Source organism: Vicugna pacos, unplaced genomic scaffold (genome assembly GCF_048564905.1).
Source record: "Vicugna pacos unplaced genomic scaffold, VicPac4 scaffold_20, whole genome shotgun sequence".
NCBI classification, from domain to species: Eukaryota; Metazoa; Chordata; class Mammalia; order Artiodactyla; family Camelidae; genus Vicugna; species Vicugna pacos.
In genome coordinates, this window is record NW_027328741.1 from 96,455,748 (window position 1) to 96,479,374 (window position 23,627).

A 23,627-nucleotide genomic window follows, 5' to 3' on the forward strand; every position below is an offset into this window, starting at 1 on the left:
CGCATCTCTCCTCAATCCGTTCAGCCAGCTTTTCGGCCAGCTTCTCTTCGTGTCTCCCCTAAAGTTGACTTCACCAGGACTGGGCAAGTCTGAAAGTACCTCGGAGCCTCACCAGTAAGCTGATGACAGGCAGATCTTCCACTGTCTGCCCTTTCAGGTTCTGGAAACTGACCTGTGACCTCAGGTCTTTGGGCAGCAGCAGTATCTCGAACTTACACAGCTTCCCGGACCAAACACCTAAGCCAAGCTCCACAGAGGGCGGCAGCCCCTCCATCACACTGATCCACCCACAGAACTCTGCCCGGTTACCTAGGATCCAACAGCCACAACAAGCCTCGCGGTACACACCAACATTCCACCTGGAATCCAACCGCTAACTGCCATCCCCAATGGCTGCTGCATCTTGTCAGTGTTGGGGGAGGGGCTGCATCCGACGAGAAGTTCCTAAGGTAAATGTGATTCTACCCACTAGCGTCCCATGGGCCTTTCTTCTTCCCTCTTTCCTTTTGTTCAGATCTCTATGCACAGTACCAATGGAGGGAAGTGTGTCCCTTTTCAGTTGATGGTTTCACACGTCTTTAAACTTTCTAACAGTTCACAGTACACAGAGACCCACTAAAGGAGACTTATGTTCCTATAATATCCGTACACCCGGAACACATATGCGTCGCCTGATTTCTGCTGAAACACCCGCACTCTCAGGACATGGATCCATTGGTTTCATGGGGGCTGAAATTCCAAGAAATGAAACCAACCCCAATGTGCACTTTGCTGTCAGTCTCTTTTGCTCTTAGTACACTTTGGCAGAGCTACTTGCCTTTGTTATAGGCTTCTTACAATTCTTCTCTACGTAGCCTAGAATATGGCATTCCTTCATCCTGTTGGAAGACATACAAGTCTACATCACGGACTAGGAATCCATTTGATTCCAAATCGGCATTAGGGTTAGGTCACGATATGTTCTTATGAATCAAAATTTACGAATATGAATGCACGCCTCCGAATACAAGTGTGCTGAGTACATGCAAGCCGCGATAATGGGTCGATGCATGCTGAATGATCCTTGACATCACCTTAAGTATTTTCTTTTGAATAATCATGGTTCCCTTGGTAAATATCAGCCAACCGTACCATTTTGGTGTTTGTTTGTTGGTTTGATTCTTTGTTGGTCTGCTTCTCGCTTGTATTGCAAACACGACAGGCCATGCATCTCTCCTTAAGCTTGAAACAGAGAGTCAAATAAGCTGATTCACTTAAGAGAGTGCTTCCAATCACCTATGATTTCCTGCTTCCCTCTCCCATCTTTAGGGTTTTGATGTCCTCCTTGCCTTCTTCTTGTTTCTTCTTTGCCACTCCTGCTCTTCTTGCATTTCCAATAATGGTTTCTTCTTTCCATTTCATCTTGCTGCTTTTCTATTCAGGGTAGATTTCTCAACCATTCTTGTAGGATAAGTTTTGAACTGCTGAATTCTTTTAAGATTTGCCGGTTTGTGGAATTTTCTAGCTCTGCCGTTATTAGGACTGGCGGTCATGTGGCATAGGCTCCCCTAGGTGGCAGCATTTGGCCATTCAGGATATGGTCTGTGTCCTGGCACTCCTCCCTCTCCTGCAATATTGCTGCCGAGATATCAGCTGAATCCCCTCTTGAGGTTCCCTTGTGACTATGTTGTTTCCTCCAGGTGCATTTTAAATCACTGTGATATTCGTGAGCTTTGTTGATTTGAATCATACAGCTGCTGGTAGGTCTATTGGGATTCCACCTCCTTTGGATGCTGTGTAATTCCTGAATTCGCATACATGATTCTTTCTTGGCTTTCAGGAAGTTTCAGTCTGATTTTTCTACAGATAAATTTTCAGACATTTTTTGTTTCCTTATCTCTTGCTTTTCCATCTGGGACCCTTATGAATTCTAGTCTTTCATGCCCTGTCTTAACCCAGGGTTCAACAGCAATGTTTACATTGCTTTGCACTTGCTTTCCTATGTCTGCTTCTGACCGAGGTTTTTCTGATCCCATGTCTTCACAGTCATTCACGCGTCCCTCTGCATTATCTAGTCTGCTTACGACTAAATTTTAGCCCTGATATTATCACATCCATTGAGTTTCCTGATATTTTTTGGCTCGTCTTTAGACTTTCTCTTCCCCTTTTCCGGTATTCTGCCTTATGTGATTCTGAGACACTGTTGTTTTTCAGTGATTTCCTGACCTCCATTTTCAACACATGGTCTGGATAGCGTTTTGCAGTCTAGTTGTTTGAAAGCTTATCTTTTGGGCCTTCAATATCTTTGGAACTGAAAATGGTACTTCCTGTTTCTTTTACTGTACTTCTTCACCTCTACTGCTCAGGTAATATCAGGTATGTAATGTGGACTTCTAGGGCTTTGTTAAGTGAAAATTTTAGACTTTTGTCTCTACGCAATTCCATGGGATTTCTGTGCGGACAATTTCTCCTAGACATTGATGCCATATCGTGTTCCTGTGTGTGTTGTCTGGTATATCTCCAATTGCTGTTGTTGCATTAGTTTTGATGAAAAACCAATACTATTTCGATTTGCATAACTTCATTTTGATAATGCTTATCTCACAATTCTGAAAGTGCGCAGGACACTTCCTCTTGTGGAAATGAAGCTTTTAAAGGTTCTCAACTCTGCATTCTACTCTATGTCATTTTGGAGTGTTTCCAAAACAGCAAACTGAGAGTGCGCTTGTGCTTTGTAGTTCCACGGGAATGTGCCAATGAAAGCAGTTCTTCTCAGAGCTTCTCTGTCTACAGAAACACCAGTGGAAGCATATCTATGGATGTCACATATCAGGGCCTGCTGGAATGATCCCGCAGACCTACCTTGGTGTCCTCGGTGCCGTACCGTGCTGGTGCCATCCAAAATGTAGCATCCGCTTTAGGGAGATAAGGCTGTAGGTAATGCTTCCTCTTCTAACGCTGTGGACTTGGACCACTCTTCCTTGTCCTCTCATCCTTGTGGCACGGGTGCACGAAGGCAACCACACAGCTGTTGCGCATCCTGTGCCTCAAACCAAACCATAATCCCAGCCCAGGTTATGAATGTAGCAGATCCTAAGGCTTTTCATTCTGATTTCAAAACCAAGGCCCCCTGGATCCCTCAGACCAGATGAACGATATCTCTGATTCAGCCCCACACGTGCTCTATTGGCAAAATGCCCAATTGGTCCCTGGTCCTGCAGATGCACTGGGTGTGGCCATGGGACATATTGGTAATCTCAACCACGTGACCAGTTTTGATGCTTTATCATTGGTACACATTTTGGTTTGCTCTCTTGATTCGACCCACCACATCCCACAATGCACTCCAGATCCCTGAGACTCAGCGTGTGCCATCATTCGTAGCCCTATCCCTCACAGAACGTTGCCTCTGCTACCTCAAATGTGGCAGCTGGGATCTTGGACTCCGAATCAACTGTGGGGATATTTTGCGCTGGTTTCTTTGAGTTCTGTCAGCCAAGCATCTGCTGTGCACTCTTGTAAATCTCAGCACATCACCTTCTATCCCATGTCTCCTGTCCGCTTGAGAGTGTGCGTCCAAGTTAAACAGAGTTTCACCCTTGTTGCTCCATCACCAGGGGTCAGACCCTCACTGGATTCCATTTCCTGCTTTGCCTTCTCCTGCTTCCAGGTGTCCTGAGGCCTCATCCTGTCTTTGGAAGTAACTGACCTCTCTTCGGCAAGTGTCCTGTGCCAAGGGCTGGGTGAGTGGATGTTTCCATTGCTCTGTTCATGGGAGCGAGTGAGTGCAGGTTGCACTTCTTCTCTGCCAACTGGGCATCGATGAATCAACACTATCCAGATACATTTCACAGAAATGTGATATTTGCTTAGCTCTTTGTTTCTATACAGCCGTGGTGGGAGGGATGGTCCGAATACACCTGTTTTGACATTGTGTTGATATCTCATTTGCAGTCTTTAAGAAGTTTAAAAGAATTCATTTACATGTTTTGGGAGTTATACGAAAATGAAGTTATTTTTTGAAACACACTCAATCGACCTAGAAGCCAGACTTGTCAATTTTGGTAACATTTTGTCAGCTCGACGGAAAACCTAGACAGATGGAATGCAAATTGGCAGTCCAAACTGTTAAAGGGTTCATGTCGGCTCTTTACGGTTGAAGCCTCCGAAACCAACAGGAACCATGAAATAACTATTGGAAACTTGAAATAACCCCCAAACTTGGATACACTTGTGCATTGGTGCCCTTTACTCCCAATGACACCTACTGGCCAATATTGGCATTTCAAGGGGTAACATCCCTCTCTAGGAAAATACAAGAGGAAAGAAACCAAATATATACATGTAGGTTTGAATCCAAAAGCACCTAGAGGCATTCTAGCTAGGAGAACCCTGCTGCAATTATGCTAGTCTATGGAGAACCAGGTGTTCTTCTATCAGTGATGAGAACGCTTAATCATCCGATCATGTTGGGTAAAGCCATTTAACGCAACCAAGTCTGCACCCGCATGATATAGTGCCCACGGGGGCTTGACTCAAGTGAAAGACGATCCACATAAGCTGTGTCTTTTATATCATTGGCGACTTTTACAGTACAGTTCTCTTTCTGACTTGTACTATTTACCTATACTGTCTTGAAAAATTGAGGCCTAATACAGATTCAAGTTCAGTCAGATTCCCCTCTCTTACCACACTCCCTTCACCCCAGGGAAGACATAAACACAACATTTGCTGAATCTAGCGGAAGGCCATCGTTTCTAGGTGTGAGCTAAGTATTCAATTCCTATCTATTTCAGCCAAGTTTATTGGACCTTTAAGGAGTTCACTGTTGTTCACAGAGTGTGAAGCTGGAGGAACTCTGATTCTAGGAGGGGCTTGTTTTACTCGTAATGGCTTCATTGCAGCTCAGCTACTGATCCTTCAAAATGGATGCCTGTGTGGAGGGGAGGGAAGGCAAGTGCTTGCTAGCTAGGCCCAAACCTGGGAAAAGGCTTACCTGGGCTTGGTGAATTCTGGTCTGAATGGCTTGGGAAGGCCCCTTGGGAAGTGTGGATTCCCATGACCTCTTCCAAGAACAGGAGCGTTTTGATCATCTCTGCCATCTCTTCTCTTGCAGACGTCAGGGACCTTGGACCCGTTCTTGGAGAAGAGAATTGAGGAACTTCCTCAAGTCCACGTTGGCACTCCGTATGTTTCTGCCAGTATCAGCGAGGTTCAATATGTCTCCTGAATGTCTTTTGAGCCTGGTATCCTCTACAGCTGTCTCCACGCCAGTATTCTCCATTGTAGCAGAACATCTCTCATCCATGTGTTCGCATCTCTCCTCAATCCGTTCAGCCAGCTTTTCGGCCAGCTTCTCTTCGTGTCTCCCCTAAAGTTGACTTCACCAGGACTGGGCAAGTCTGAAAGTACCTCGGAGCCTCACCAGTAAGCTGATGACAGGCAGATCTTCCACTGTCTGCCCTTTCAGGTTCTGGAAACTGACCTGTGACCTCAGGTCTTTGGGCAGCAGCAGTATCTCGAACTTACACAGCTTCCCGGACCAAACACCTAAGCCAAGCTCCACAGAGGGCGGCAGCCCCTCCATCACACTGATCCACCCACAGAACTCTGCCCGGTTACCTAGGATCCAACAGCCACAACAAGCCTCGCGGTACACACCAACATTCCACCTGGAATCCAACCGCTAACTGCCATCCCCAATGGCTGCTGCATCTTGTCAGTGTTGGGGGAGGGGCTGCATCCGACGAGAAGTTCCTAAGGTAAATGTGATTCTACCCACTAGCGTCCCATGGGCCTTTCTTCTTCCCTCTTTCCTTTTGTTCAGATCTCTATGCACAGTACCAATGGAGGGAAGTGTGTCCCTTTTCAGTTGATGGTTTCACACGTCTTTAAACTTTCTAACAGTTCACAGTACACAGAGACCCACTAAAGGAGACTTATCTTCCTATAATATCCGTACACCCGGAATACATATGCGTCGCCTGATTTCTGCTGAAACACCCGCACTCTCAGGACATGGATCCATTGGTTTCATGGGGGCTGAAATTCCAAGAAATGAAACCAACCCCAATGTGCACTTTGCTGTCAGTCTCTTTTGCTCTTAGTACACTTTGGCAGAGCTACTTGCCTTTGTTATAGGCTTCTTACAATTCTTCTCTACGTAGCCTAGAATATGGCATTCCTTCATCCTGTTGGAAGACATACAAGTCTACATCACGGACTAGGAATCCATTTGATTCCAAATCGGCATTAGGGTTAGGTCACGATATGTTCTTATGAATCAAAATTTACGAATATGAATGCACGCCTCCGAATACAAGTGTGCTGAGTACATGCAAGCCGCGATAATGGGTCGATGCATGCTGAATGATCCTTGACATCACCTTAAGTATTTTCTTTTGAATAATCATGGTTCCCTTGGTAAATATCAGCCAACCGTACCATTTTGGTGTTTGCTTGTTGGTTTGATTCTTTGTTGGTCTGCTTCTCGCTTGTATTGCAAACACGACAGGCCATGCATCTCTCCTTATGCTTGAAACAGAGAGTCACATAAGCTGATTCACTTAACAGAGTGCTTCCAATCACCTATGATTTCCTGCTTCCCTCTCCCATCTTTAGGGTTTTGATGTCCTCCTTGCCTTCTTCTTGTTTCTTCTTTGCCACTCCTGCTCTTCTTGCATTTCCAATAATGGTTTCTTCTTTCCATTTCATCTTGCTGCTTTTCTATTCAGGGTAGATTTCTCAACCATTCTTGTAGGATAAGTTTTGAACTGCTGAATTCTTTTAAGATTTGCCGGTTTGTGGAAATTTCTAGCTCTGCCGTTATTAGGAATGGCGGTCATGTGGCATAGGCTCCCCTAGGTGGCAGCATTTGGCCATTCAGGATATGGTCTGTGTCCTGGCACTCCTCCCTCTCCTGCAATATTGCTGCCGAGATATCAGCTGAATCCCCTCTTGAGGTTCCCTTGTGACTATGTTGTTTCCTCCAGGTGCATTTTAAATCACTGTGATATTCGTGAGCTTTGTTGATTTGAATCATACAGCTGCTGGTAGGTCTATTGGGATTCCACCTCCTTTGGATGCTGTGTAATTCCTGAATTCGCATACATGAATCTTTCTTGGCTTTCAGGAATTTTCAGTCTGATTTTTCTACAGATAAATTTTCAGACATTTTTTGTTTCGTTATCTCTTGCTTTTCCATCTGGGACCCTTATGAATTCTAGTCTTTCATGCCCTGTCTTAACCCAGGGTTCAACAGCAATGTTTACATTGCTTTGCACTTGCTTTCCTATGTCTGCTTCTGACCGAGGTTTTTCTGATCCCATGTCTTCACAGTCATTCACGCGTCCCTCTGCATTATCTAGTCTGCTTACGACTAAATTTTAGCCCTGATATTATCACATCCATTGAGTTTCCTGATATTTTTTGGCTCGTCTTTAGACTTTCTCTTCCCCTTTTCCGGTATTCTGCCTTATGTGATTCTGAGACACTGTTGTTTTTCAGTGATTTCCTGACCTCCATTTTCAACACATGGTCTGGATAGCGTTTTGCAGTCTAGTTGTTTGAAAGCTTATCTTTTGGGCCTTCAATATCTTTGGAACTGAAAATGGTACTTCCTGTTTCTTTTACTGTACTTCTTCACCTCTACTGCTCAGGTAATATCAGGTATGTAATGTGGACTTCTAGGGCTTTGTTAAGTGAAAATTTTAGACTTTTGTCTCTACGCAATTCCATGGGATTTCTGTGCGGACAATTTCTCCTAGACATTGATGCCATATCGTGTTCCTGTGTGTGTTGTCTGGTATATCTCCAATTGCTGTTGTTGCATTAGTTTTGATGAAAAACCAATACTATTTCGATTTGCATAACTTCATTTTGATAATGCTTATCTCACAATTCTGAAAGTGCGCAGGACACTTCCTCTTGTGGAAATGAAGCTTTTAAAGGTTCTCAACTCTGCATTCTACTCTATGTCATTTTGGAGTGTTTCCAAAACAGCAAACTGAGAGTGCGCTTGTGCTTTGTAGTTCCACGGGAATGTGCCAATGAAAGCAGTTCTTCTCAGAGCTTCTCTGTCTACAGAAACACCAGTGGAAGCATATCTATGGATGTCACATATCAGGGCCTGCTGGAATGATCCCGCAGACCTACCTTGGTGTCCTCGGTGCCGTACCGTGCTGGTGCCATCCAAAATGTAGCATCCGCTTTAGGGAGATAAGGCTGTAGGTAATGCTTCCTCTTCTAACGCTGTGGACTTGGACCACTCTTCCTTGTCCTCTCATCCTTGTGGCACGGGTGCACGAAGGCAACCACACAGCTGTTGCGCATCCTGTGCCTCAAACCAAACCATAATCCCAGCCCAGGTTATGAATGTAGCAGATCCTAAGGCTTTTCATTCTGATTTCAAAACCAAGGCCCCCTGGATCCCTCAGACCAGATGAACGATATCTCTGATTCAGCCCCACACGTGCTCTATTGGCAAAATGCCCAATTGGTCCCTGGTCCTGCAGATGCACTGGGTGTGGCCATGGGACATATTGGTAATCTCAACCACGTGACCAGTTTTGATGCTTTATCATTGGTACACATTTTGGTTTGCTCTCTTGATTCGACCCACCACATCCCACAATGCACTCCAGATCCCTGAGACTCAGCGTGTGCCATCATTCGTAGCCCTATCCCTCACAGAACGTTGCCTCTGCTACCTCAAATGTGGCAGCTGGGATCTTGGACTCCGAATCAACTGTGGGGATATTTTGCGCTGGTTTCTTTGAGTTCTGTCAGCCAAGCATCTGCTGTGCACTCTTGTAAATCTCAGCACATCACCTTCTATCCCATGTCTCCTGTCCGCTTGAGAGTGTGCGTCCAAGTTAAACAGAGTTTCACCCTTGTTGCTCCATCACCAGGGGTCAGACCCTCACTGGATTCCATTTCCTGCTTTGCCTTCTCCTGCTTCCAGGTGTCCTGAGGCCTCATCCTGTCTTTGGAAGTAACAGACCTCTCTTCGGCAAGTGTCCTGTGCCAAGGGCTGGGTGAGTGGATGTTTCCATTGCTCTGTTCATGGGAGCGAGTGAGTGCAGGTTGCACTTCTTCTCTGCCAACTGGGCATCGATGAATCAACACTATCCAGATACATTTCACAGAAATGTGATATTTGCTTAGCTCTTTGTTTCTATACAGCCGTGGTGGGAGGGATGGTCCGAATACACCTGTTTTGACATTGTGTTGATATCTCATTTGCAGTCTTTAAGAAGTTTAAAAGAATTCATTTACATGTTTTGGGAGTTATACGGAAATGAAGTTATTTTTTGAAACACACTCAATCGACCTAGAAGCCAGACTTGTCAATTTTGGTAACATTTTGTCAGCTCGACGGAAAACCTAGACAGATGGAATGCAAATTGGCAGTCCAAACTGTTAAAGGGTTCATGTCGGCTCTTTACGGTTGAAGCCTCCGAAACCAACAGGAACCATGAAATAACTATTGGAAACTTGAAATAACCCCCAAACTTGGATACACTTGTGCATTGGTGCCCTTTACTCCCAATGACACCTACTGGCCAATATTGGCATTTCAAGGGGTAACATCCCTCTCTAGGAAAATACAAGAGGAAAGAAACCAAATATATACATGTAGGTTTGAATCCAAAAGCACCTAGAGGCATTCTAGCTAGGAGAACCCTGCTGCAATTATGCTAGTCTATGGAGAACCAGGTGTTCTTCTATCAGTGATGAGAACGCTTAATCATCCGATCATGTTGGGTAAAGCCATTTAACGCAACCAAGTCTGCACCCGCATGATATAGTGCCCACGGGGGCTTGACTCAAGTGAAAGACGATCCACATAAGCTGTGTCTTTTATATCATTGGCGACTTTTACAGTACAGTTCTCTTTCTGACTTGTACTATTTACCTATACTGTCTTGAAAAATTGAGGCCTAATACAGATTCAAGTTCAGTCAGATTCCCCTCTCTTACCACACTCCCTTCACCCCAGGGAAGACATAAACACAACATTTGCTGAATCTAGCGGAAGGCCATCGTTTCTAGGTGTGAGCTAAGTATTCAATTCCTATCTATTTCAGCCAAGTTTATTGGACCTTTAAGGAGTTCACTGTTGTTCACAGAGTGTGAAGCTGGAGGAACTCTGATTCTAGGAGGGGCTTGTTTTACTCGTAATGGCTTCATTGCAGCTCAGCTACTGATCCTTCAAAATGGATGCCTGTGTGGAGGGGAGGGAAGGCAAGTGCTTCCTAGCTAGGCCCAAACCTGGGAAATGGCTTACCTGGGCTTGGTGAATTCTGGTCTGAATGGCTTGGGAAGGCCCCTTGGGAAGTGTGGATTCCCATGACCTCTTCCAAGAACAGGAGCGTTTTGATCATCTCTGCCATCTCTTCTCTTGCAGACGTCAGGGACCTTGGACCCGTTCTTGGAGAAGAGAATTGAGGAACTTCCTCAAGTCCACGTTGGCACTCCGTATGTTTCTGCCAGTATCAGCGAGGTTCAAAATGTCTCATGAATGTCTTTTGAGCCTGGTATCCTCTACAGCTGTCTCCACGCCAGTATTCTCCATTGTAGCAGAACATCTCTCATCCATGTGTTCGCATCTCTCCTCAATCCGTTCAGCCAGCTTTTCGGCAAGCTTCTCTTCGTGTCTCCCCTAAAGTTGACTTCACCAGGACTGGGCAAGTCTGAAAGTACCTCGGAGCCTCACCAGTAAGCTGATGACAGGCAGATCTTCCACTGTCTGCCCTTTCAGGTTCTGGAAACTGACCTGTGACCTCAGGTCTTTGGGCAGCAGCAGTATCTCGAACTTACACAGCTTCCCGGACCAAACACCTAAGCCAAGCTCCACAGAGGGCGGCAGCCCCTCCATCACACTGATCCACCCACAGAACTCTGCCCGGTTACCTAGGATCCAACAGCCACAACAAGCCTCGCGGTACACACCAACATTCCACCTGGAATCCAACCGCTAACTGCCATCCCCAATGGCTGCTGCATCTTGTCAGTGTTGGGGGAGGGGCTGCATCCGACGAGAAGTTCCTAAGGTAAATGTGATTCTACCCACTAGCGTCCCATGGGCCTTTCTTCTTCCCTCTTTCCTTTTGTTCAGATCTCTATGCACAGTACCAATGGAGGGAAGTGTGTCCCTTTTCAGTTGATGGTTTCACACGTCTTTAAACTTTCTAACAGTTCACAGTACACAGAGACCCACTAAAGGAGACTTATGTTCCTATAATATCCATACACCCGGAACACATATGCGTCGCCTGATTTCTGCTGAAACACCCGCACTCTCAGGACATGGATCCATTGGTTTCATGGGGGCTGAAATTCCAAGAAATGAAACCAACCCCAATGTGCACTTTGCTGTCAGTCTCTTTTGCTCTTAGTACACTTTGGCAGAGCTACTTGCCTTTGTTATAGGCTTCTTACAATTCTTCTCTACGTAGCCTAGAATATGGCATTCCTTCATCCTGTTGGAAGACATACAAGTCTACATCACGGACTAGGAATCCATTTGATTCCAAATCGGCATTAGGGTTAGGTCACGATATGTTCTTATGAATCAAAATTTACGAATATGAATGCACGCCTCCGAATACAAGTGTGCTGAGTACATGCAAGCCGCGATAATGGGTCGATGCATGCTGAATGATCCTTGACATCACCTTAAGTATTTTCTTTTGAATAATCATGGTTCCCTTGGTAAATATCAGCCAACCGTACCATTTTGGTGTTTGCTTGTTGGTTTGATTCTTTGTTGGTCTGCTTCTCGCTTGTATTGCAAACACGACAGGCCATGCATCTCTCCTTAAGCTTGAAACAGAGAGTCAAATAACCTGATTCACTTAAGAGAGTGCTTCCAATCACCTATGATTTCCTGCTTCCCTCTCCCATCTTTAGGGTTTTGATGTCCTCCTTGCCTTCTTCTTGTTTCTTCTTTGCCACTCCTGCTCTTCTTGCATTTCCAATAATGGTTTCTTCTTTCCATTTCATCTTGCTGCTTTTCTATTCAGGGTAGATTTCTCAACCATTCTTGTAGGATAAGTTTTGAACTGCTGAATTCTTTTAAGATTTGCCGGTTTGTGGAATTTTCTAGCTCTGCCGTTATTAGGAATGGCGGTCATGTGGCATAGGCTCCCCTAGGTGGCAGCATTTGGCCATTCAGGATATGGTCTGTGTCCTGGCACTCCTCCCTCTCCTGCAATATTGCTGCCGAGATATCAGCTGAATCCCCTCTTGAGGTTCCCTTGTGACTATGTTGTTTCCTCCAGGTGCATTTTAAATCACTGTGATATTCGTGAGCTTTGTTGATTTGAATCATACAGCTGCTGGTAGGTCTATTGGGATTCCACCTCCTTTGGATGCTGTGTAATTCCTGAATTCGCATACATGATTCTTTCTTGGCTTTCAGGAAGTTTCAGTCTGATTTTTCTACAGATAAATTTTCAGACATTTTTTGTTTCCTTATCTCTTGCTTTTCCATCTGGGACCCTTATGAATTCTAGTCTTTCATGCCCTGTCTTAACCCAGGGTTCAACAGCAATGTTTACATTGCTTTGCACTTGCTTTCCTATGTCTGCTTCTGACCGAGGTTTTTCTGATCCCATGTCTTGACAGTCATTCACGCATCCCTCTGCATTATCTAGTCTGCTTACGACTAAATTTTAGCCCTGATATTATCACATCCATTGAGTTTCCTGATATTTTTTGGCTCGTCTTTAGACTTTCTCTTCCCCTTTTCCGGTATTCTGCCTTATGTGATTCTGAGACACTGTTGTTTTTCAGTGATTTCCTGACCTCCATTTTCAACACATGGTCTGGATAGCGTTTTGCAGTCTAGTTGTTTGAAAGCTTATCTTTTGGGCCTTCAATATCTTTGGAACTGAAAATGGTACTTCCTGTTTCTTTTACTGTACTTCTTCACCTCTACTGCTCAGGTAATATCAGGTATGTAATGTGGACTTCTAGGGCTTTGTTAAGTGAAAATTTTAGACTTTTGGCTCTACGCAATTCCATGGGATTTCTGTGCGGACAATTTCTCCTAGACATTGATGCCATATCGTGTTCCTGTGTGTGTTGTCTGGTATATCTCCAATTGCTGTTGTTGCATTAGTTTTGATGAAAAACCAATACTATTTCGATTTGCATAACTTCATTTTGATAATGCTTATCTCACAATTCTGAAAGTGCGCAGGACACTTCCTCTTGTGGAAATGAAGCTTTTAAAGTTTCTCAGCTCTGCATTCTGCTCTATGTCATTTTGGAGTGTTTCCAAAACAGCAAACTGAGAGTGCGCTTGTGCTTTGTAGTTCCACGGGAATGTGCCAATGAAAGCAGTTCTTCTCAGAGCTTCTCTGTCTACAGAAACACCAGTGGAAGCATATCTATGGATGTCACATATCAGGGCCTGCTGGAATGATCCCGCAGACCTACCTTGGTGTCCTCGGTGCCGTACCGTGCTGGTGCCATCCAAAATGTAGCATCCGCTTTAGGGAGATAATGCTGTAGGTAATGCTTCCTCTTCTAACGCTGTGGACTTGGACCACTCTTCCTTGTCCTCTCATCCTTGTGGCACGGGTGCACGAAGGCAACCACACAGCTGTTGCGCATCCTGTGCCTCAAACCAAACCATAATCCCAGCCCAGGTTATGAATGTAGCAGATCCTAAGGCTTTTCATTCTGATTTCAAAACCAAGGCCCCCTGGATCCCTCAGACCAGATGAACGATATCTCTGATTCAGCCCCACACGTGCTCTATTGGCAAAATGCCCAATTGGTCCCTGGTCCTGCAGATGCACTGGGTGTGGCCATGGGACATATTGGTAATCTCAACCACGTGACCAGTTTTGATGCTTTATCATTGGTACACATTTTGGTTTGCTCTCTTGATTCGACCCACCACATCCCACAATGCACTCCAGATCCCTGAGACTCAGCGTGTGCCATCATTCGTAGCCCTATCCCTCACAGAACGTTGCCTCTGCTACCTCAAATGTGGCAGCTGGGATCTTGGACTCCGAATCAACTGTGGGGATATTTTGCGCTGGTTTCTTTGAGTTCTGTCAGCCAAGCATCTGCTGTGCACTCTTGTAAATCTCAGCACATCACCTTCTATCCCATGTCTCCTGTCCGCTTGAGAGTGTGCGTCCAAGTTAAACAGAGTTTCACCCTTGTTGCTCCATCACCAGGGGTCAGACCCTCACTGGATTCCATTTCCTGCTTTGCCTTCTCCTGCTTCCAGGTGTCCTGAGGCCTCATCCTGTCTTTGGAAGTAACAGACCTCTCTTCGGCAAGTGTCCTGTGCCAAGGGCTGGGTGAGTGGATGTTTCCATTGCTCTGTTCATGGGAGCGAGTGAGTGCAGGTTGCACTTCTTCTCTGCCAACTGGGCATCGATGAATCAACACTATCCAGATACATTTCACAGAAATGTGATATTTGCTTAGCTCTTTGTTTCTATACAGCCGTGGTGGGAGGGATGGTCCGAATACACCTGTTTTGACATTGTGTTGATATCTCATTTGCAGTCTTTAAGAAGTTTAAAAGAATTCATTTACATGTTTTGGGAGTTATACGAAAATGAAGTTATTTTTTGAAACACACTCAATCGACCTAGAAGCCAGACTTGTCAATTTTGGTAACATTTTGTCAGCTCGACGGAAAACCTAGACAGATAGAATGCAAATTGGCAGTCCAAACTGTTAAAGGGTTCATGTCGGCTCTTTACGGTTGAAGCCTCCGAAACCAACAGGAACCATGAAATAACTATTGGAAACTTGAAATAACCCCCAAACTTGGATACACTTGTGCATTGGTGCCCTTTACTCCCAATGACACCTACTGGCCAATATTGGCATTTCAAGGGGTAACATCCCTCTCTAGGAAAATACAAGAGGAAAGAAACCAAATATATACATGTAGGTTTGAATCCAAAAGCACCTAGAGGCATTCTAGCTAGGAGAACCCTGCTGCAATTATGCTAGTCTATGGAGAACCAGGTGTTCTTCTATCAGTGATGAGAACGCTTAATCATCCGATCATGTTGGGTAAAGCCATTTAACGCAACCAAGTCTGCACCCGCATGATATAGTGCCCACGGGGGCTTGACTCAAGTGAAAGACGATCCACATAAGCTGTGTCTTTTATATCATTGGCGACTTTTACAGTACAGTTCTCTTTCTGACTTGTACTATTTACCTATACTGTCTTGAAAAATTGAGGCCTAATACAGATTCAAGTTCAGTCAGATTCCCCTCTCTTACCACACTCCCTTCACCCCAGGGAAGACATAAACACAACATTTGCTGAATCTAGCGGAAGGCCATCGTTTCTAGGTGTGAGCTAAGTATTCAATTCCTATCTATTTCAGCCAAGTTTATTGGACCTTTAAGGAGTTCACTGTTGTTCACAGAGTGTGAAGCTGGAGGAACTCTGATTCTAGGAGGGGCTTGTTTTACTCGTAATGGCTTCATTGCAGCTCAGCTACTGATCCTTCAAAATGGATGCCTGTGTGGAGGGGAGGGAAGGCAAGTGCTTGCTAGCTAGGCCCAAACCTGGGAAAAGGCTTACCTGGGCTTGGTGAATTCTGGTCTGAATGGCTTGGGAAGGCCCCTTGGGAAGTGTGGATTCCCATGACCTCTTCCAAGAACAGGAGCGTTTTGATCATCTCGGCCATCTCTTCTCTTGCAGACGTCAGGGACCTTGGACCCGTTCTTGGAGAAGAGAATTGAGGAACTTCCTCAAGTCCACGTTGGCACTCCGTATGTTTCTGCCAGTATCAGCGAGGTTCAATATGTCTCATGAATGTCTTTTGAGCCTGGTATCCTCTACAGCTGACTCCACGCCAGTATTCTCCATTGTAGCAGAACATCTCTCATCCATGTGTTCGCATCTCTCCTCAATCCGTTCAGCCAGCTTTTCGGCCAGCTTCTCTTCGTGTCTCCCCTAAAGTTGACTTCACCAGGACTGGGCAAGTCTGAAAGTACCTCGGAGCCTCACCAGTAAGCTGATGACAGGCAGATCTTCCACTGTCTGCCCTTTCAGGTTCTGGAAACTGACCTGTGACCTCAGGTCTTTGGGCAGCAGCAGTATCTCGAACTTACACAGCTTCCCGGACCAAACACCTAAGCCAAGCTCCACAGAGGGCGGCAGCCCCTCCATCACACTGATCCACCCACAGAACTCTGCCCGGTTACCTAGGATCCAACAGCCACAACAAGCCTCGCGGTACACACCAACATTCCACCTGGAATCCAACCGCTAACTGCCATCCCCAATGGCTGCTGCATCTTGTCAGTGTTGGGGGAGGGGCTGCATCCGACGAGAAGTTCCTAAGGTAAATGTGATTCTACCCACTAGCGTCCCATGGGCCTTTCTTCTTCCCTCTTTCCTTTTGTTCAGATCTCTATGCACAGTACCAATGGAGGGAAGTGTGTCCCTTTTCAGTTGATGGTTTCACACGTCTTTAAACTTTCTAACAGTTCACAGTACACAGAGACCCACTAAAGGAGACTTATGTTCCTATAATATCCGTACACCCGGAACACATATGCGTCGCCTGATTTCTGCTGAAACACCCGCACTCTCAGGACATGGATCCATTGGTTTCATGGGGGCTGAAATTCCAAGAAATGAAACCAACCCCAATGTGCACTTTGCTGTCAGTCTCTTTTGCTCTTAGTACACTTTGGCAGAGCTACTTGCCTTTGTTATAGGCTTCTTACAATTCTTCTCTACGTAGCCTAGAATATGGCATTCCTTCATCCTGTTGGAAGACATACAAGTCTACATCACGGACTAGGAATCCATTTGATTCCAAATCGGCATTAGGGTTAGGTCACGATATGTTCTTATGAATCAAAATTTACGAATATGAATGCACGCCTCCGAATACAAGTGTGCTGAGTACATGCAAGCCGCGATAATGGGTCGATGCATGCTGAATGATCCTTGACATCACCTTAAGTATTTTCTTTTGAATAATCATGGTTCCCTTGGTTAATATCAGCCAACCGTACCATTTTGGTGTTTGTTTGTTGGTTTGATTCTTTGTTGGTCTGCTTCTCGCTTGTATTGCAAACACGACAGGCCATGCATCTCTCCTTAAGCTTGAAACAGAGAGTCAAATAAGCTGATTCACTTAAGAGAGTGCTTCCAATCACCTATGATTTCCTGCTTCCCTCTCCCATCTTTAGGGTTTTGATGTCCTCCTTGCCTTCTTCTTGTTTCTTCTTTGCCACTCCTGCTCTTCTTGCATTTCCAATAATGGTTTCTTCTTTCCATTTCATCTTGCTGCTTTTCTATTCAGGGTAGATTTCTCAACCATTCTTGTAGGATAAGTTTTGAACTGCTGAATTCTTTTAAGATTTGCCAGTTTGTGGAATTTTCTAGCTCTGACGTTATTAGGAATGGCGGTCATGTGGCATAGGCTCCCCTAGGTGGCAGCATTTGGCCATTCAGGATATGGTCTGTGTCCTGGCACTCCTCCCTCTCCTGCAATATTGCTGCCGAGATATCAGCTGAATCCCCTCTTCAGGTTCCCTTGTGACTATGTTGTTTCCTCCAGGTGCATTTTAAATCACTGTGATATTCGTGAGCTTTGTTGATTTGAATCATACAGCTGCTGGTAGGTCTATTGGGATTCCACCTCCTTTGGATGCTGTGTAATTCCTGAATTCGCATACATGAATCTTTCTTGGCTTTCAGGAAGTTTCAGTCTGATTTTTCTACAGATAAATTTTCAGACATTTTTTGTTTCCTTATCTCTTGCTTTTCCATCTGGGACCCTTATGAATTCTAGTCTTTCATGCCCTGTCTTAACCCAGGGTTCAACAGCAATGTTTACATTGCTTTGCACTTGCTTTCCTATGTCTGCTTCTGACCGAGGTTTTTCTGATCCCATGTCTTCACAGTCATTCACGCGTCCCTCTGCATTATCTAGTCTGCTTACGACTAAATTTTAGCCCTGATATTATCACATCCATTGAGTTTCCTGATATTTTTTGGCTCGTCTTTAGACTTTCTCTTCCCCTTTTCCGGTATTCTGCCTTATGTGATTCTGAGACACTGTTGTTTTTCAGTGATTTCCTGACCTCCATTTTCAGCACATGGTCTGGATAGCGTTTTGCAGTGTAGTTGTTTGAAAGCTTATCTTTTGGGCCTTCAATATCTTTGGAACTGAAAATGGTACTTCCTGTTTCTTTTACTGTACTTCTTCACCTCTACTGCTCAGGTAATATCAGGTATGTAATGTGGACTTCTAGGGCTTTGTTAAGTGAAAATTTTAGACTTTTGGCTCTACGCAATTCCATGGGATTTCTGTGCGGACAATTTCTCCTAGACATTGATGCCATATCGTGTTCCTGTGTGTGTTGTCTGGTATATCTCCAATTGCTGTTGTTGCATTAGTTTTGATGAAAAACCAATACTATTTCGAATTGCATAACTTCATTTTGATAATGCTTATCTCACAATTCTGAAAGTGCGCAGGACACTTCCTCTTGTGGAAATGAAGCTTTTAAAGGTTCTCAGCTCTGCATTCTGCTCTATGTCATTTTGGAGTGTTTCCAAAACAGCAAACTGAGAGTGCGCTTGTGCTTTGTAGTTCCACGGGAATGTGCCAATGAAAGCAGTTCTTCTCAGAGCTTCTCTGTCTACAGAAACACCAGTGGAAGCATATCAATGGATGTCACATATCAGGGCCTGCTGGAATGATCCCGCAGACCTACCTTGGTGTCCTCGGTGCCGTACCGTGCTGGTGCCATCCAAAATGTAGCATCCGCTTTAGGGAGATAAGGCTGTAGGTAATGCTTCCTCTTCTAACGCTGTGGACTTGGACCACTCTTCCTTGTCCTCTCATCCTTGTGGCACGGGTGCACGAAGGCAACCACACAGCTGTTGCGCATCCTGTGCCTCAAACCAAACCATAATCCCAGCCCAGGTTATGAATGTAGCAGATCCTAAGGCTTTTCATTCTGATTTCAAAACCAAGGCCCCCTGGATCCCTCAGACCAGATGAACGATATCTCTGATTCAGCCCCACACGTGCTCTATTGGCAAAATGCCCAATTGGTCCCTGGTCCTGCAGATGCACTGGGTGTGGCCATGGGACATATTGGTAATCTCAACCACGTGACCAGTTTTGATGCTTTATCATTGGTACACATTTTGGTTTGCTCTCTTGATTCGACCCACCACATCCCACAATGCACTCCAGATCCCTGAGACTCAGCGTGTGCCATCATTCGTAGCCCTATCCCTCACAGAACGTTGCCTCTGCTACCTCAAATGTGGCAGCTGGGATCTTGGACTCCGAATCAACTGTGGGGATATTTTGCGCTGGTTTCTTTGAGTTCTGTCAGCCAAGCATCTGCTGTGCACTCTTGTAAATCTCAGCACATCACCTTCTATCCCATGTCTCCTGTCCGCTTGAGAGTGTGCGTCCAAGTTAAACAGAGTTTCACCCTTGTTGCTCCATCACCAGGGGTCAGACCCTCACTGGATTCCATTTCCTGCTTTGCCTTCTCCTGCTTCCAGGTGTCCTGAGGCCTCATCCTGTCTTTGGAAGTAACTGACCTCTCTTCGGCAAGTGTCCTGTGCCAAGGGCTGGGTGAGTGGATGTTTCCATTGCTCTGTTCATGGGAGCGAGTGAGTGCAGGTTGCACTTCTTCTCTGCCAACTGGGCATCGATGAATCAACACTATCCAGATACATTTCACAGAAATGTGATATTTGCTTAGCTCTTTGTTTCTATACAGCCGTGGTGGGAGGGATGGTCCGAATACACCTGTTTTGACATTGTGTTGATATCTCATTTGCAGTCTTTAAGAAGTTTAAAAGAATTCATTTACATGTTTTGGGAGTTATACGAAAATGAAGTTATTTTTTGAAACACACTCAATCGACCTAGAAGCCAGACTTGTCAATTTTGGTAACATTTTGTCAGCTCGACGGAAAACCTAGACAGATGGAATGCAAATTGGCAGTCCAAACTGTTAAAGGGTTCATGTCGGCTCTTTACGGTTGAAGCCTCCGAAACCAACAGGAACCATGAAATAACTATTGGAAACTTGAAATAACCCCCAAACTTGGATACACTTGTGCATTGGTGCCCTTTACTCCCAATGACACCTACTGGCCAATATTGGCATTTCAAGGGGTAACATCCCTCTCTAGGAAAATACAAGAGGAAAGAAACCAAATATATACATGTAGGTTTGAATCCAAAAGCACCTAGAGGCATTCTAGCTAGGAGAACCCTGCTGCAATTATGCTAGTCTATGGAGAACCAGGTGTTCTTCTATCAGTGATGAGAACGCTTAATCATCCGATCATGTTGGGTAAAGCCATTTAACGCAACCAAGTCTGCACCCGCATGATATAGTGCCCACGGGGGCTTGACTCAAGTGAAAGACGATCCACATAAGCTGTGTCTTTTATATCATTGGCGACTTTTACAGTACAGTTCTCTTTCTGACTTGTACTATTTACCTATACTGTCTTGAAAAATTGAGGCCTAATACAGATTCAAGTTCAGTCAGATTCCCCTCTCTTACCACACTCCCTTCACCCCAGGGAAGACATAAACACAACATTTGCTGAATCTAGCGGAAGGCCATCGTTTCTAGGTGTGAGCTAAGTATTCAATTCCTATCTATTTCAGCCAAGTTTATTGGACCTTTAAGGAGTTCACTGTTGTTCACAGAGTGTGAAGCTGGAGGAACTCTGATTCTAGGAGGGGCTTGTTTTACTCGTAATGGCTTCATTGCAGCTCAGCTACTGATCCTTCAAAATGGATGCCTGTGTGGAGGGGAGGGAAGGCAAGTGCTTGCTAGCTAGGCCCAAACCTGGGAAAAGGCTTACCTGGGCTTGGTGAATTCTGGTCTGAATGGCTTGGGAAGGCCCCTTGGGAAGTGTGGATTCCCATGACCTCTTCCAAGAACAGGAGCGTTTTGATCATCTCGGCCATCTCTTCTCTTGCAGACGTCAGGGACCTTGGACCCGTTCTTGGAGAAGAGAATTGAGGAACTTCCTCAAGTCCACGTTGGCACTCCGTATGTTTCTGCCAGTATCAGCGAGGTTCAATATGTCTCATGAATGTCTTTTGAGCCTGGTATCCTCTACAGCTGTCTCCACGCCAGTATTCTCCATTGTAGCAGAACATCTCTCATCCATGTGTTCGCATCTCTCCTCAATCCGTTCAGCCAGCTTTTCGGCCAGCTTCTCTTCGTGTCTCCCCTAAAGTTGACTTCACCAGGACTGGGCAAGTCTGAAAGTACCTCGGAGCCTCACCAGTAAGCTGATGACAGGCAGATCTTCCACTGTCTGCCCTTTCAGGTTCTGGAAACTGACCTGTGACCTCAGGTCTTTGGGCAGCAGCAGTATCTCGAACTTACACAGCTTCCCGGACCAAACACCTAAGCCAAGCTCCACAGAGGGCGGCAGCCCCTCCATCACACTGATCCACCCACAGAACTCTGCCCGGTTACCTAGGATCCAACAGCCACAACAAGCCTCGCGGTACACACCAACATTCCACCTGGAATCCAACCGCTAACTGCCATCCCCAATGGCTGCTGCATCTTGTCAGTGTTGGGGGAGGGGCTGCATCCGACGAGAAGTTCCTAAGGTAAATGTGATTCTACCCACTAGCGTCCCATGGGCCTTTCTTCTTCCCTCTTTCCTTTTGTTCAGATCTCTATGCACAGTACCAATGGAGGGAAGTGTGTCCCTTTTCAGTTGATGGTTTCACACGTCTTTAAACTTTCTAACAGTTCACAGTACACAGAGACCCACTAAAGGAGACTTATGTTCCTATAATATCCGTACACCCGGAATACATATGCGTCGCCTGATTTCTGCTGAAACACCCGCACTCTCAGGACATGGATCCATTGGTTTCATGGGGGCTGAAATTCCAAGAAATGAAACCAACCCCAATGTGCACTTTGCTGTCAGTCTCTTTTGCTCTTAGTACACTTTGGCAGAGCTACTTGCCTTTGTTATAGGCTTCTTACAATTCTTCTCTACGTAGCCTAGAATATGGCATTCCTTCATCCTGTTGGAAGACATACAAGTCTACATCACGGACTAGGAATCCATTTGATTCCAAATCGGCATTAGGGTTAGGTCACGATATGTTCTTATGAATCAAAATTTACGAATATGAATGCACGCCTCCGAATACAAGTGTGCTGAGTACATGCAAGCCGCGATAATGGGTCGATGCATGCTGAATGATCCTTGACATCACCTTAAGTATTTTCTTTTGAATAATCATGGTTCCCTTGGTAAATATCAGCCAACCGTACCATTTTGGTGTTTGCTTGTTGGTTTGATTCTTTGTTGGTCTGCTTCTCGCTTGTATTGCAAACACGACAGGCCATGCATCTCTCCTTAAGCTTGAAACAGAGAGTCAAATAACCTGATTCACTTAAGAGAGTGCTTCCAATCACCTATGATTTCCTGCTTCCCTCTCCCATCTTTAGGGTTTTGATGTCCTCCTTGCCTTCTTCTTGTTTCTTCTTTGCCACTCCTGCTCTTCTTGCATTTCCAATAATGGTTTCTTCTTTCCATTTCATCTTGCTGCTTTTCTATTCAGGGTAGATTTCTCAACCATTCTTGTAGGATAAGTTTTGAACTGCTGAATTCTTTTAAGATTTGCCGGTTTGTGGAATTTTCTAGCTCTGCCGTTATTAGGAATGGCGGTCATGTGGCATAGGCTCCCCTAGGTGGCAGCATTTGGCCATTCAGGATATGGTCTGTGTCCTGGCACTCCTCCCTCTCCTGCAATATTGCTGCCGAGATATCAGCTGAATCCCCTCTTGAGGTTCCCTTGTGACTATGTTGTTTCCTCCAGGTGCATTTTAAATCACTGTGATATTCGTGAGCTTTGTTGATTTGAATCATACAGCTGCTGGTAGGTCTATTGGGATTCCACCTCCTTTGGATGCTGTGTAATTCCTGAATTCGCATACATGATTCTTTCTTGGCTTTCAGGAAGTTTCAGTCTGATTTTTCTACAGATAAATTTTCAGACATTTTTTGTTTCCTTATCTCTTGCTTTTCCATCTGGGACCCTTATGAATTCTAGTCTTTCATGCCCTGTCTTAACCCAGGGTTCAACAGCAATGTTTACATTGCTTTGCACTTGCTTTCCTATGTCTGCTTCTGACCGAGGTTTTTCTGATCCCATGTCTTCACAGTCATTCACGCGTCCCTCTGCATTATCTAGTCTGCTTACGACTAAATTTTAGCCCTGATATTATCACATCCATTGAGTTTCCTGATATTTTTTGGCTCGTCTTTAGACTTTCTCTTCCCCTTTTCCGGTATTCTGCCTTATGTGATTCTGAGACACTGTTGTTTTTCAGTGATTTCCTGACCTCCATTTTCAACACATGGTCTGGATAGCGTTTTGCAGTCTAGTTGTTTGAAAGCTTATCTTTTGGGCCTTCAATATCTTTGGAACTGAAAATGGTACTTCCTGTTTCTTTTACTGTACTTCTTCACCTCTACTGCTCAGGTAATATCAGGTATGTAATGTGGACTTCTAGGGCTTTGTTAAGTGAAAATTTTAGACTTTTTGCTCTACGCAATTCCATGGGATTTCTGTGCGGACAATTTCTCCTAGACATTG

General features: G+C 45.0%; 1 long non-coding RNA gene across 2 annotated transcripts; it reads left to right on the forward strand.

Annotated features, from left to right (window-relative positions):
- The first annotated feature begins 215 nt into the window (after positions 1-215).
- On the forward strand, positions 216-15,924 carry LOC140693804 (uncharacterized). Of its 2 annotated transcripts, none has more exons than XR_012069508.1 (3): positions 216-449; positions 3,650-3,722; positions 15,680-15,924. It is a non-coding gene; the product is annotated as an uncharacterized lncRNA (long non-coding RNA). The 2 variants fall into 2 exon arrangements; XR_012069509.1 differs by lacking the exon at positions 15,680-15,924 and adding an exon at positions 10,388-10,642.
- Positions 15,925-23,627: the final 7,703 nt, after the last annotated feature.